Below are 12690 nucleotides of genomic sequence, written 5' to 3' on the forward strand. Positions count from 1 at the left end.
TGCACCTGCGCGCCATGAGAGGTATTTGACCTGTTTTTAATTACATTTTGGCAGTCCACACGGCACCCCTTTACACTGTCCTGCTCCCTGCTGACGAGAGGCAACTACCTCGAAACACGTGTCCAGGGATGGCTAAATGCAACACATACTGTTCTCTTTACACATCGTGGCATAGGCGTACCCGCCGTCGCCACTACATTTACCACAGTCCTTTGGGGCAACTTGCTGGTGTGACGAGCAGTGTGCGACCAACTTGTGTACAATTTATTACGGCTCCCTTGAGCTAACGGGCTGACGAGCCCTGGATCTGCACCTGCGCGCCATGAGAGGTATTTGACCTGTTTTTAATTACATTTTGGCAGTCCACACGGCACCCCTTTACACTGTCCTGCTCCCTGCTGACGAGAGGCAACTACCTCGAAACACGTGTCCAGGGATGGCTAAATGCAACCCATACTGTTCTCTTTACACATCGTGGCATAGGCGTACCCGCCGTCGCCACTACATTTACCACAGTCCTTTGGGGCAACTTGCTGGTGTGACGAGCAGTGTGCGACCAACTTGTGTACAATTTATTACGGCTCCCTTGAGCTAACGGGCTGACGAGCCCTGGATCTGCACCTGCGCGCCATGAGAGGTATTTGACCTGTTTTTAATTACATTTTGGCAGTCCACACGGCACCCCTTTACACTGTCCTGCTCCCTGCTGACGAGAGGCAACTACCTCGAAACACGTGTCCAGGGATGGCTAAATGCAACACATACTGTTCTCTTTACACATCGTGGCATAGGCGTACCCGCCGTCGCCACTACATTTACCACAGTCCTTTGGGGCAACTTGCTGGTGTGACGAGCAGTGTGCGACCAACTTGTGTACAATTTATTACGGCTCCCTTGAGCTAACGGGCTGACGAGCCCTGGATCTGCACCTGCGCACCATGAGAGGTATTTGACCTGTTTTTAATTACATTTTGGCAGTCCACACGGCACCCCTTTACACTGTCCTGCACCCTGCTGACGAGAGGCAACTACCTCGAAACACGTGTCCAGGGATGGCTAAATCCAACACATACTGTTCTCTTTACACATCGTGGCATAGGCGTACCCGCCGTCGCCACTACATTTACCACAGTCCTTTGGGGCAACTTGCTGGTGTGACGAGCAGTGTGCGACCAACTTGTGTACAATTTATTACGGCTCCCTTGAGCTAACGGGCTGACGAGCCCTGGATCTGCACCTGTGCGCCATGAGAGGTATTTGACCTGTTTTTAATTACATTTTGGCAGTCCACACGGCACCCCTTTACACTGTCCTGCTCCCTGCTGACGAGAGGCAACTACCTCGAAACACGTGTCCAGGGATGGCTAAATGCAACACATACTGTTCTCTTTACACATCGTGGCATAGGCGTACCCGCCGTCGCCACTACATTTACCACAGTCCTTTGGGGCAACTTGCTGGTGTGACGAGCAGTGTGCGACCAACTTGTGTACAATTTATTACGGCTCCCTTGAGCTAACGGGCTGACGAGCCCTGGATCTGCACCTGCGCGCCATGAGAGGTATTTGACCTGTTTTTAATTACATTTTGGCAGTCCACACGGCACCCCTTTACACTGTCCTGCTCCCTGCTGACGGGAGGCAACTACCTCGAAACACGTGTCCAGGGATGGCTAAAAGCAACACATACTGTTCTCTTTACACATCGTGGCATAGGCGTACCCGCCGTCGCCACTACATTTACCACAGTCCTTTGGGGCAACTTGCTGGTGTGACGAGCAGTGTGCGACCAACTTGTGTACAATTTATTACGGCTCCCTTGAGCTAACGGGCTGACGAGCCCTGGATCTGCACCTGCGCGCCATGAGAGGTATTTGACCTGTTTTTAATTACATTTTGGCAGTCCACACGGCACCCCTTTACACTGTCCTGCTCCCTGCTGACGAGAGGCAACTACCTCGAAACACGTGTCCAGGGATGGCTAAATGCAACACATACTGTTCTCTTTACACATCGTGGCATAGGCGTACCCGCCGTCGCCACTACATTTACCACAGTCCTTTGGGGCAACTTGCTGGTGTGACGAGCAGTGTGCGACCAACTTGTGTACAATTTATTACGGCTCCCTTGAGCTAACGGGCTGACGAGCCCTGGATCTGCACCTGCGCGCCATGAGAGGTATTTGACCTGTTTTTAATTACATTTTGGCAGTCCACACGGCACCCCTTTACACTGTCCTGCTCCCTGCTGACGAGAGGCAACTACCTCGAAACACGTGTCCAGGGATGGCTAAATGCAACACATACTGTTCTCTTTACACATCGTGGCATAGGCGTACCCGCCGTCGCCACTACATTTACCACAGTCCTTTGGGGCAACTTGCTGGTGTGACGAGCAGTGTGCGACCAACTTGTGTACAATTTATTACGGCTCCCTTGAGCTAACGGGCTGACGAGCACTGGATCTGCACCTGCGCGCCATGAGAGGTATTTGACCTGTTTTTAATTACATTTTGGCAGTCCACACGGCACCCCTTTACACTGTCCTCCTCCCTGCTGACGAGAGGCAACTACCTCGAAACACGTGTCCAGGGATGGCTAAATACAACACATACTGTTCTCTTTACACATCGTGGCATAGGCGTACCCGCCGTCGCCACTACATTTACCACAGTCCTTTGGGGCAACTTGCTGGTGTGACGAGCAGTGTGCGACCAACTTGTGTACAATTTATTACGGCTCCCTTGAGCTAACGGGCTGACGAGCCCTGGATCTGCACCTGCGCGCCATGAGAGGTATTTGACCTGTTTTTAATTACATTTTGGCAGTCCACACGGCACCCCTTTACACTGTCCTGCTCCCTGCTGACGAGAGGCAACTACCTCGAAACACGTGTCCAGGGATGGCTAAATGCAACACATACTGTTCTCTTTACACATCGTGGCATAGGCGTACCCGCCGTCGCCACTACATTTACCACAGTCCTTTGGGGCAACTTGCTGGTGTGACGAGCAGTGTGCGACCAACTTGTGTACAATTTATTACGGCTCCCTTGAGCTAACGGGCTGACGAGCCCTGGATCTGCACCTGCGCGCCATGAGAGGTATTTGACCTGTTTTTAATTACATTTTGGCAGTCCACACGGCACCCCTTTACACTGTCCTGCTCCCTGCTGACAAGAGGCAACTACCTCGAAACACGTGTCCAGGGATGGCTAAATGCAACACATACTGTTCTCTTTACACATCGTGGCATAGGCGTACCCGCCGTCGCCACTACATTTACCACAGTCCTTTGGGGCAACTTGCTGGTGTGACGAGCAGTGTGCGACCAACTTTTGTACAATTTATTACGGCTCCCTTGAGCTAACGGGCTGACGAGCCCTGGATCTGCACCTGCGTGCCATGAGAGGTATTTGACCTGTTTTTAATTACATTTTGGCAGTCCACACGGCACCCCTTTACACTGTCCTGCTCCCTGCTGACGAGAGGCAACTACCTCGAAACACGTGTCCAGGGATGGCTAAATGCAACACATACTGTTCTCTTTACACATCATGGCATAGGCGTATCCGCCGTCGCCACTACATTTACCACAGTCCTTTGGGGCAACTTGCTGCTGTGACGAGCAGTGTGCGACCAACTTGTGTACAATTTATTACGGGTCCCTTGAGCTAACGGGCTGACGAGCCCTGGATCTGCACCTGCGCGCCATGAGAGGTATTTGACCTGTTTTTAATTACATTTTGGCAGTCCACACGGCACCCCTTTACACTGTCCTGCTCCCTGCTGACGAGAAGCAACTACCTCGAAACACGTGTCCAGGGATGGCTAAATGCAACACATACTGTTCTCTTTACACATCGTGGCATAGGCGTACCCGCCGTCGCCACTACATTTACCACAGTCCTTTGGGGCAACTTGCTGGTGTGACGAGCAGTGTGCGACCAACTTGTGTACAATTTATTACGGCTCCCTTGAGCTAACGGGCTGACGAGCCCTGGATCTGCACCTGCGCGCCATGAGAGGTATTTGACCTGTTTTTAATTACATTTTGGCAGTCCACACGGCACCCCTTTACACTGTCCTGCTCCCTGCTGACGAGAGGCAACTACCTCGAAACACGTGTCCAGGGATGGCTAAATGCAACACATACTGTTCTCTTTACACATCGTGGCATAGGCGTTACCGCCGTCGCCACTACATTTACCACAGTCCTTTGGGGCAACTTGCTGCTGTGACGAGCAGTGTGCGACCAACTTGTGTACAATTTATTACGGCTCCCTTGAGCTAACGGGCGGACGAGCCCTGGATCTGCACCTGCGCGCCATGAGAGGTATTTGACCTGTTTTTAATTACATTTTGGCAGTCCACACGGCACCCCTTTACACTGTCCTGCTCCCTGCTGACGAGAGGCAACTACCTCGAAACACGTGTCCAGGGATGGCTAAATGCAACACATACTGTTCTCTTTACACATCGTGGCATAGGCGTACCCGCCGTCGCCACTACATTTACCACAGTCCTTTGGGGCAACTTGCTGCTGTGACGAGCAGTGTGCGACCAACTTGTGTACAATTTATTACGGCTCCCTTGAGCTAACGGGCTGACGAGCCCTGGATCTGCACCTGCGTGCCATGAGAGGTATTTGACCTGTTTTTAATTACATTTTGGCAGTCCACACGGCACCCCTTTACACTGTCCTGCTCCCTGCTGACGAGAGGCAACTACCTCGAAACACGTGTCCAGGGATGGCTAAATGCAACACATACTGTTCTCTTTACACATCGTGGCATAGGCGTACCCGCCGTCGCCACTACATTTACCACAGTCCTTTGGGGCAACTTGCTGGTGTGACGAGCAGTGTGTGACCAACTTGTGTACAATGATTGAGATGTATGAATTGAATGTTTGGAAATGAATGAATGAAGGTGCTGGTCTGAAAGTCGTCCCAGTATTGTTCATTAAGTGTTTCTTCGAGGTTTCAGATTGATTTACTAATTGGAAGGTTAACAAAATGGAAATTAAATTAAAGAATTGATTGATTTATTCGACAAATTATATGGTCTAAGGTTTATTTTGTTGGTTTCAAGATGCCTACTCATTCATAATTGATAGCGAGTCTTAAGGATTTTGCAGTACTAGCAATTTGTTGTTATTTACTATATGCTTGGCTTAGCTTTACTGCCATTAGCCAAAACCCAGTTTTGTTATTGGAATATGTTATGTTAATGTTATGTTAAAACTTTATTTCTATAGCGCACGGCTACTCCAGAGGAGTGTCCCGGCGCTTTATCGGGGCAGCTCAATAAGACATAACATCATAAAACAGACAACGAACAAAAGAAAAGAAACGTCCTAGAGGTTAAAAAGCCACGTCTTAAGGCTCTTCCTAAACCGAAGGAGAGTAGAAGAGGACCGTAGGTCCAAAGGCAAGGAGTTCCACAGCTGAGGGGCCCTCACACTAAAAGAGCGACCCCCAGTGCGAGCCTTCCTCACTCGAGGAACCACGGCCAGGAACAAGGATTCCGACCGCAGAGATCTAGCTGGGCGGTAGAAGGCCAGTCTCCGTTGTAGGTTCTTTGCTCCGGCGCCAAATAGTGCTTTATACGCCAAGGTCAGTGCTTTAAACATAATCCGCTTCCGGATGGGCAACCAATGAAGCGATCGCACCAGACCCGAAGCTCTCACTCGCCTATGGAGACCAAAAATAGCACGGGCCGCGGAGTTCTGCACAACCTGCAGCCGCTGAACAAGATACTCCGGAAGACCTACAAAGAGGACGTTCGCATAGTCCAGTCTAGAGCCAATTAAGGCTTGCACAGTGATCTTTCTATGCTCTTCTGTAAGCAAAGGCAGGAACTTCCGGAGCATCTTGAGTATGCCAAAGCAGGTGCCCACCAGGCCAGAAATATGTGATCTCAGCGACAGATTATTATCAACCTTCACTCCCAGATTTTTAGCCACAAGCGATGCCTGGGCGGGGGGACACATACCTAATGGCCACCAGGCCTGCCAGTCGGGGTCCAGAGAACAGCCAAAGAACAGCACCTCCGATTTATTGGAGTTAGCTTTAAGGCTGTTACGCTGGAGCCAGCTAAAGACCCTCTCCAGGCAACTCCGGATGTTCTCTCCATCAAAATCCTGGTCTTTCCCACACGTAAAAAGCAGTTGGGTGTCATCCACGTAGGATACGATCTGGGCCCCAGAGGACTCCACCAGTGCCGCCAGAGGTGTCATAAAGATGTTAAACAGAGTCGGGCTCAACACAGAACCCTGTGGAACACCGACTCCCAATGGCGGCATCTCGGCGGAGCTCGGAGAGACCCAGACCGTTTGTCGGCGGCCCTCAAGAAAAGATGTAAACCAATTGAACACCGTCCCCCTCAGACCAATGTCATAAAGTCTGGAGAGGAGCACCTCATGGGGGACGGTGTCAAAGGCCGCCGACAGATCCAGCATGACAAGCATGGCCCTTCCTCCAGAATCCAGTGTCTCCCTGATGATCTCGGACACTTCCAGAAGTGCCGTCTCCGTACTTAGGTTAGGACGGAAACCGGACTGCGATGGATGAAGCAAGTCATTGGATTCGAGAAAGCTAGAGAGAACGCCATGTACATGCTTCTCCGTGATCTTAGCCAAGGCCGGCAGAAGGGAAATCGGCCTATAATTGGCCAAAACCTCAGAGTCCAACCCAGGTTTTTTGAGGAGGGGGATCACCATAGCCCTTTTCCAGGGCAACGGAACCCTCCCCTCCCTCAAGGACAGATTCACCAGGGAGTTGACCAATGGGTTAACCACAGCCGCCGTCCTGGCCAAAAATTTGGCTGGACACGAGTCCAATGGCGAGCCCGATTTAAGATTAGCCAGAAGAGCCAGGGAGACATCGGCAGAGACAGATGGAAACTCAGCAAGAACCGCACCCTGCATGGACGGGGAAGATAATCCGGCCTTCGGACTAAAACACACTTCCGCAGACCTCACTGGAAAAGAGTCCTGGATAGACTTTATCTTATCCGTGAAAAATTTAGCAAGATCACAGACCCAAAGCTCCGGTGGCACACTGTGGGACACGTTGGATCTGGGCGCCGTGAACTCCCTCACTACAGTAAAGATCTCTTTACAGGAGTTGGAGGCAGCCTCGATCCTCCTGGCCAGATAATCCTTTTTCTCCCGGAGAATATCCCGATGATAGGATTTGATCATTGTCCTATAAGCCAGTCTGGCCTCCGGATCATAGTGAAGGCGCCATGCCCTCTCAGCCACCTTACACTGGGCACGGGTGGCACACAATGCCTTAGTGAACCACGGGGCAGTAACCCTCTTAGCCATATCCCGAGGGGCCATTACGGGGGCCAGATCATTCAACCTCTCCAACAGCCACCCCTGCAAGGACTCCACATCCTGCTCTAGATCCCCTGAAAGAGGGCAAGGATGGTCCATAGCCGCCTGGGCCAGCAACTCAGGCGTGACTGACTCTATGCAGAGCCCTTCGAACAGCGCCATGCTGTCTAGGGGTACTGTTGGGTAACTTTTCACTACCCAATACACAGAATCTAGCCAGCCTGTGGTCAGTCCAAAGCACAGGGAGGAGCTCAACGTCGACAAGAGGAACGAGAGGAAATATTGCTTTGGGCACTGCGCCACTGCTGATCAGTGCCACAGTGCAAGTGCTCCCTATGTTAAATTGTTACATTGATTGGTGTTACCATGATTGGCTTGGTTGACTTACTGTTCAGACCCTAGTCTAGTGCACCGCGTGTGCCAAGGGCATGTAAGTTAACTGCTGCTGGTGGGCTTGCAGCACTGGTTGTGCCACCCACAGAAGCAGCTTATAAAATGTGTCCCAGGCCTGCCATTGCAGAACCTGCGTGCAGTCCCTGACTGCCATATCGACTTGGCAAGGAAACCTACTTGCCAGTCTCTAAAACCTTCACTTTGCCACATTTCAGACACCTCTATGGTAGGCCCTAGGGCTGGGTGCATTGTTGGTAAAAGGTAGGTCATGCCCTGATGTGTGTGGCATGACCTAATAGTGAATTACAGCCATTTTCGTTTTTCACTATTGAAGGGCTACCTGCCTCCCATAGGCCAGAATGGGCAGACTGATTATTAACTCCATTATAATCTATCTGACTCAGGGAGCATGGTAGCAGGTCGAGTTTAGTATCCCTCAACTCAGAATTTAATAACACACCCTTTAGGATGGATGGTTTTTAAATTCTGTGTTTGAAAATAGCCCTTTTAGAAAGTGGCTATTTTCTTGTCCAACTATCCACCGGTCTCTGCTGGTTTGGTGTGTGTGTCAGGGGCTGGGTGGCTCCAGAGGTCTGAACGAGTCAGTGTGGGGTGAATGAGGCATCTACACTTAGAGTGGGGGAAGAGTAGTCCCTGATAGCCTGCCCTGCCTGACACAATGCTGGCTCCACCTCCTGCCGGGCGACTGATAGCCCTGCCCCTGCCAGTGACAATACTGGCTCCACCTCCTGCTGGGCGGCTGATGACGCTGCCCTGCTCAGTGAATAGGCCAGGTGCCTCGGCCTGGCAACACCCACAACAAACCTAGGATGGGGGGAATTTCCCTGCTTGGACAAAGGGAACAAAGCAGAAAAGGGGTATAAAAGAAGGACCCCTGAACCAAAGAACTTAGATCACTTCTGACAAGGAAACCTCTACCAAGGACAAGAAGCCTGCTGATCCAAGGACTTACCTCCCCCTACTGCCAGTGTGCTGTTTGCTGGGGGGGAACCTGAAGCTGCTTCTTTATTTTTGCCAAGGGACAAGGAGAGAGGAACTTGGTGTGTACTCTCAAGCTTGCAAGAAAATCTCCAAGGGCTGGAAGAGTGCCAGCCTCCTGTTGAAGTCACAGGGCCAAAGGAATTCACCCTCTGCTGAATTGCTAGTTGCTGGAACGTGTTGTTTCCAGTACACCGGGGAAATCTGCAGTCTCGACGTCGCCGGACGCCGCCGAATCCAGCTCGACATCGTGAGTACGGCTCCAGTGTTACGAGCCTTCGACGCCGGCCGCCGGGCCCGATCGACGCCAGTAGCGACGCCAGTGAGTAGTGAGTTCGGCTCCAGCTCCAAGTGACCCCATCTCGACGCCGGTATCGACGCCAGTGAGTAGTGAGTTCGGCTCCAGCTCCAAGCGACCCCGTCTCGACGCCGCTGCTGATCGCATCGATGCGACGCCCTTCTCGACGCCGTGAGCACTGCTCCGGCCCGACACCTCTCGACGCCGCTGTGGATCGCCCCGAACCCGAGGCACGATCGATGCCGACCCCTCGACGCCATGGAACATCGTTTTCTTCATTCCAAAGGTACTGTGTTTGTGGGGTCTGTTGCAACTCCAGGCACGACGTAGCGCTCCTCGCGGTCGACGCCGAACCATGGGAATATCGTAAACTCGACGTCGTGTGACTCCTGTGGGGGTCACATTGTTGCCAAGAACTGTGTTTTCAGAAGAATACTTACTTTTGTTGCTAAATAACTATTTCCTAAGAAGAAACTTTACCTGAACTATTATTTTTCCTTCCAAAGAGTATTTATTAAGATGGTGGTATATTTTTGTCGTTATTTGGTCTTGTGCTAAGCCTTATATAAAAATACTATTTTTATAATAACTCCTGTGTTGTGTCCATTTGTAGTGTATTCACTTTATTACTGTATGTGGTCATAAATGCTTAACACACTGCCTCTGAGATAAGCCTGTCTGCTCTGCCAAGCTACCAAGGGGTTATCTGAGTGTGTAATCCCCTTGCCCTGACTAGAGAAGGTGGGTCCCTATTTGTCAGAAGTGTATACCTCTGCCAACTAGAGACCGCCGGTTCTAACAGCCATTATCAGTTACAAATTCCTCAGGGATACATTCCCTACAAAATATTTCATCTAAGACCTCACCAGCATTCTGTGAAGTAACCTCCTTTACCTTTGGAATAATAATCAATCAATACAATCCCTGCATGGTCTGTGCAGGTGAGAATTTGCAAGAAAGCTGTGAGAGGTGCCTCTTGCAGTGAGTGAAATCTCCTCTAATCCCTGTGTGATTCTGGTGTAGAGCTAACTGTAAGAAGTCGTGAGGCACACAGGTAAGATAACACAAACTCAAAGAATATTTTGTATACATCCAGGGCTTATTCTTGGTGGCATCCATTCACAATAAGTACAATCCTTCCTCTACCTAAGTGCTAACCCCACCTCATAAAAAATACAATCCCGCCCCATTCAAAAACATACCCTATGCCTTTATGAGCGGAAAAGCCCGTTCGCAACCAAAAGACAACAATTGGCATAGACACGAGCGATACATAGCCATTTCTGGCTCGCGCCTATCTCAGAACAATACAATTTGTTATTTTTGGCTTTACTACTCTGCCACTTTACCACTGCTAACTAGTACTAAAGTGCATGTGCTCTCAACTTCAAACATGATAACATTGGCTTGTCTAAAATTGGCATATTTAATTTACTTATAAGTCCCTAGTAAAGTGCACCACATGTGCCCAGAGCCTGTAAATTGGAGTAAACAGAAATCCTCATCCTCGGATCTACACCTTCTGCATGGGATGGCCCCTGGTGGCCCCCTGCCCACGGTAACCCTCCCACACCGATGGACCACGCCCACAACCTCAGCATCATTCTCGACTCCTCCCTCACCATGAACTGACAGATCAACGCTGTATCCTCTACATGCTTCAACACCCTCCGCATACTCCACAAGACCTTAAAATGGATCCCACTCGAATCCAGGAAGACCGTCACCCACATACTCATCACCAGCAGGATTGACTACGGGAACGCCCTCTACACCAGAATCAACAAATCTCTACTCCACAAACTCCAGACTGTCCAGAATGCTGCAGCCAGACACTTTCTCAGCATCCCACGACAATCCCACATCACTCAGCACCTAGGAGACCTCCACTGGTTCCCCATCGAAAAAAGAGTGACCTTCATGCTGCTCACACATGCCTACAAAGCCCTCCACGACACCAGACCCCAATACCTCAACAAAAGAATCTCCTTCTATGCTCCCAAGAGAAACCTCCGCCTCGCTGACCTAGCCTTGCCCAAAATCCCCAGCATTCACAGAACCAGAACAGGAGGTAGATCCTTCTCCTGCATTGCGGCCAAGACCTGGAACGAACTCCCCCTCAGCAAGCATTCAGGAAAAGGATCAAGAAGACCTGGCTCTTCAAATGACCGGAGCTGCCCGAAACTCCCCTCCCCCAAGCGCCTTGAGACCCTCACAGGTGAGTAGTGTCATCTACAAATCCCTGATTAATTGATTGATTTAATTAATTGCTACCAGTGGCCCTGTAGAATTGATTGTGCCACCCAATTAAGAAGCCCTTCAAACGTGTCTCAGTCCTGCCATTGCAGAGCCTGTGTGTGTAGTTTTAAGATAATATTTGGATTACCTTATTACATTTTATAAGTGCAATTCCCAATTGGGAAAAGACAGACTTTTCAAGTTTGGTGTCTTTGGACGTACAATATAAAATCACAATTCATGGTAAAGTCAGATTTAAGATGCAAGTCTGAAAATGAACTTCAAAGCCATTGTCAAAAGCTTGTCCCAACTTCCAGAACCAAGACACCAAAGTATATATACTGTACCTCAGATGCCACCACTTCAGTACACTTCTGAACCTGTGGATACTCTGCCAGGAGAAAGGACTGCTGTGCTGTTACAAGGACTGCCACTCTGCTGGCCTACTGCACTGCTGGACTCCTGCTTGCTTTGCTGTGCTGAGCTGCTGCCCGCTCGACTTAGAGTGAGAAGGACTGAACCAGCATCTCTTCAACTCTGAACTAGAGTGACTCAAAGGCCTTGTCAGCTTGCCTCCTGTCCTGAAATCTCAGGGGCATCACAGTCTCCCAATCACCCTGCTACAGCACTTGGACTCTGCCATCTGTCTTGCCCTGCCAGGTGGTGCCAATCCTGTCCTTGGAAGTGGAACACTGATGCATAACTTGACAGCAGCCTGCATTATTATCAAGACAACCAGGACTAAAATACTTTTGTTCAGCGGGACTTACAGGGTCCCTGTATCACCCCTACGAGAGAGCAGAAAAGATCAAGCCCATAGGCAGACCCTTCAGGATTTCGCAATTTGCAAAACAAATCGCAAAATCGTCAGTTTTGTAAAAATGCCTGAGATTGTTGCAAAACTGCCAGAGGAATTTGGAAAATGTGATTTTTTTTTTTTTACGACTTAACAAAGTGAAAATAACAGATATTTTCACCTCTCAATTCTCAACTTTTGGGAAATGATGACCTCATGTGGCCATCCTATGATGTCCTCAATATTATTACATGATTTACAAGTATTTGTAATGCAATAGGTCTAACATTTGCGAGACTTTGAGCTATTGGCATTGTTAAATGACAATGCCTTTTATTTATGTGTTGGTTTTTAAAACATAAATAAAAGGCATTGTCATTTACAATGCAAATAGCTTAAACTCTCTCAAATGCGACACCTATTGCATTGCAAATGCTTGTTTTTAAATACCTCTTTGGACTGCTTCTTCCAAGCTTTTTTCTTTTAGCAGATGAGGGAGTTGTAAGTAAAGGGATGCAGTCCAGGGTCACACAACATAGGTTGGGCCAAAGGGTAATCTGGGATTTGAAGTTGAGCCTCCTTTAAACAAGCCGCAGCAGTGTTGGAAATGGATGTGTTATTGCTT

The sequence above is a fragment of the Triturus cristatus genome, chromosome 4_2, assembly GCF_964204655.1.
Source record: "Triturus cristatus chromosome 4_2, aTriCri1.1, whole genome shotgun sequence".
Lineage (NCBI taxonomy): Eukaryota > Metazoa > Chordata > Amphibia > Caudata > Salamandridae > Triturus > Triturus cristatus.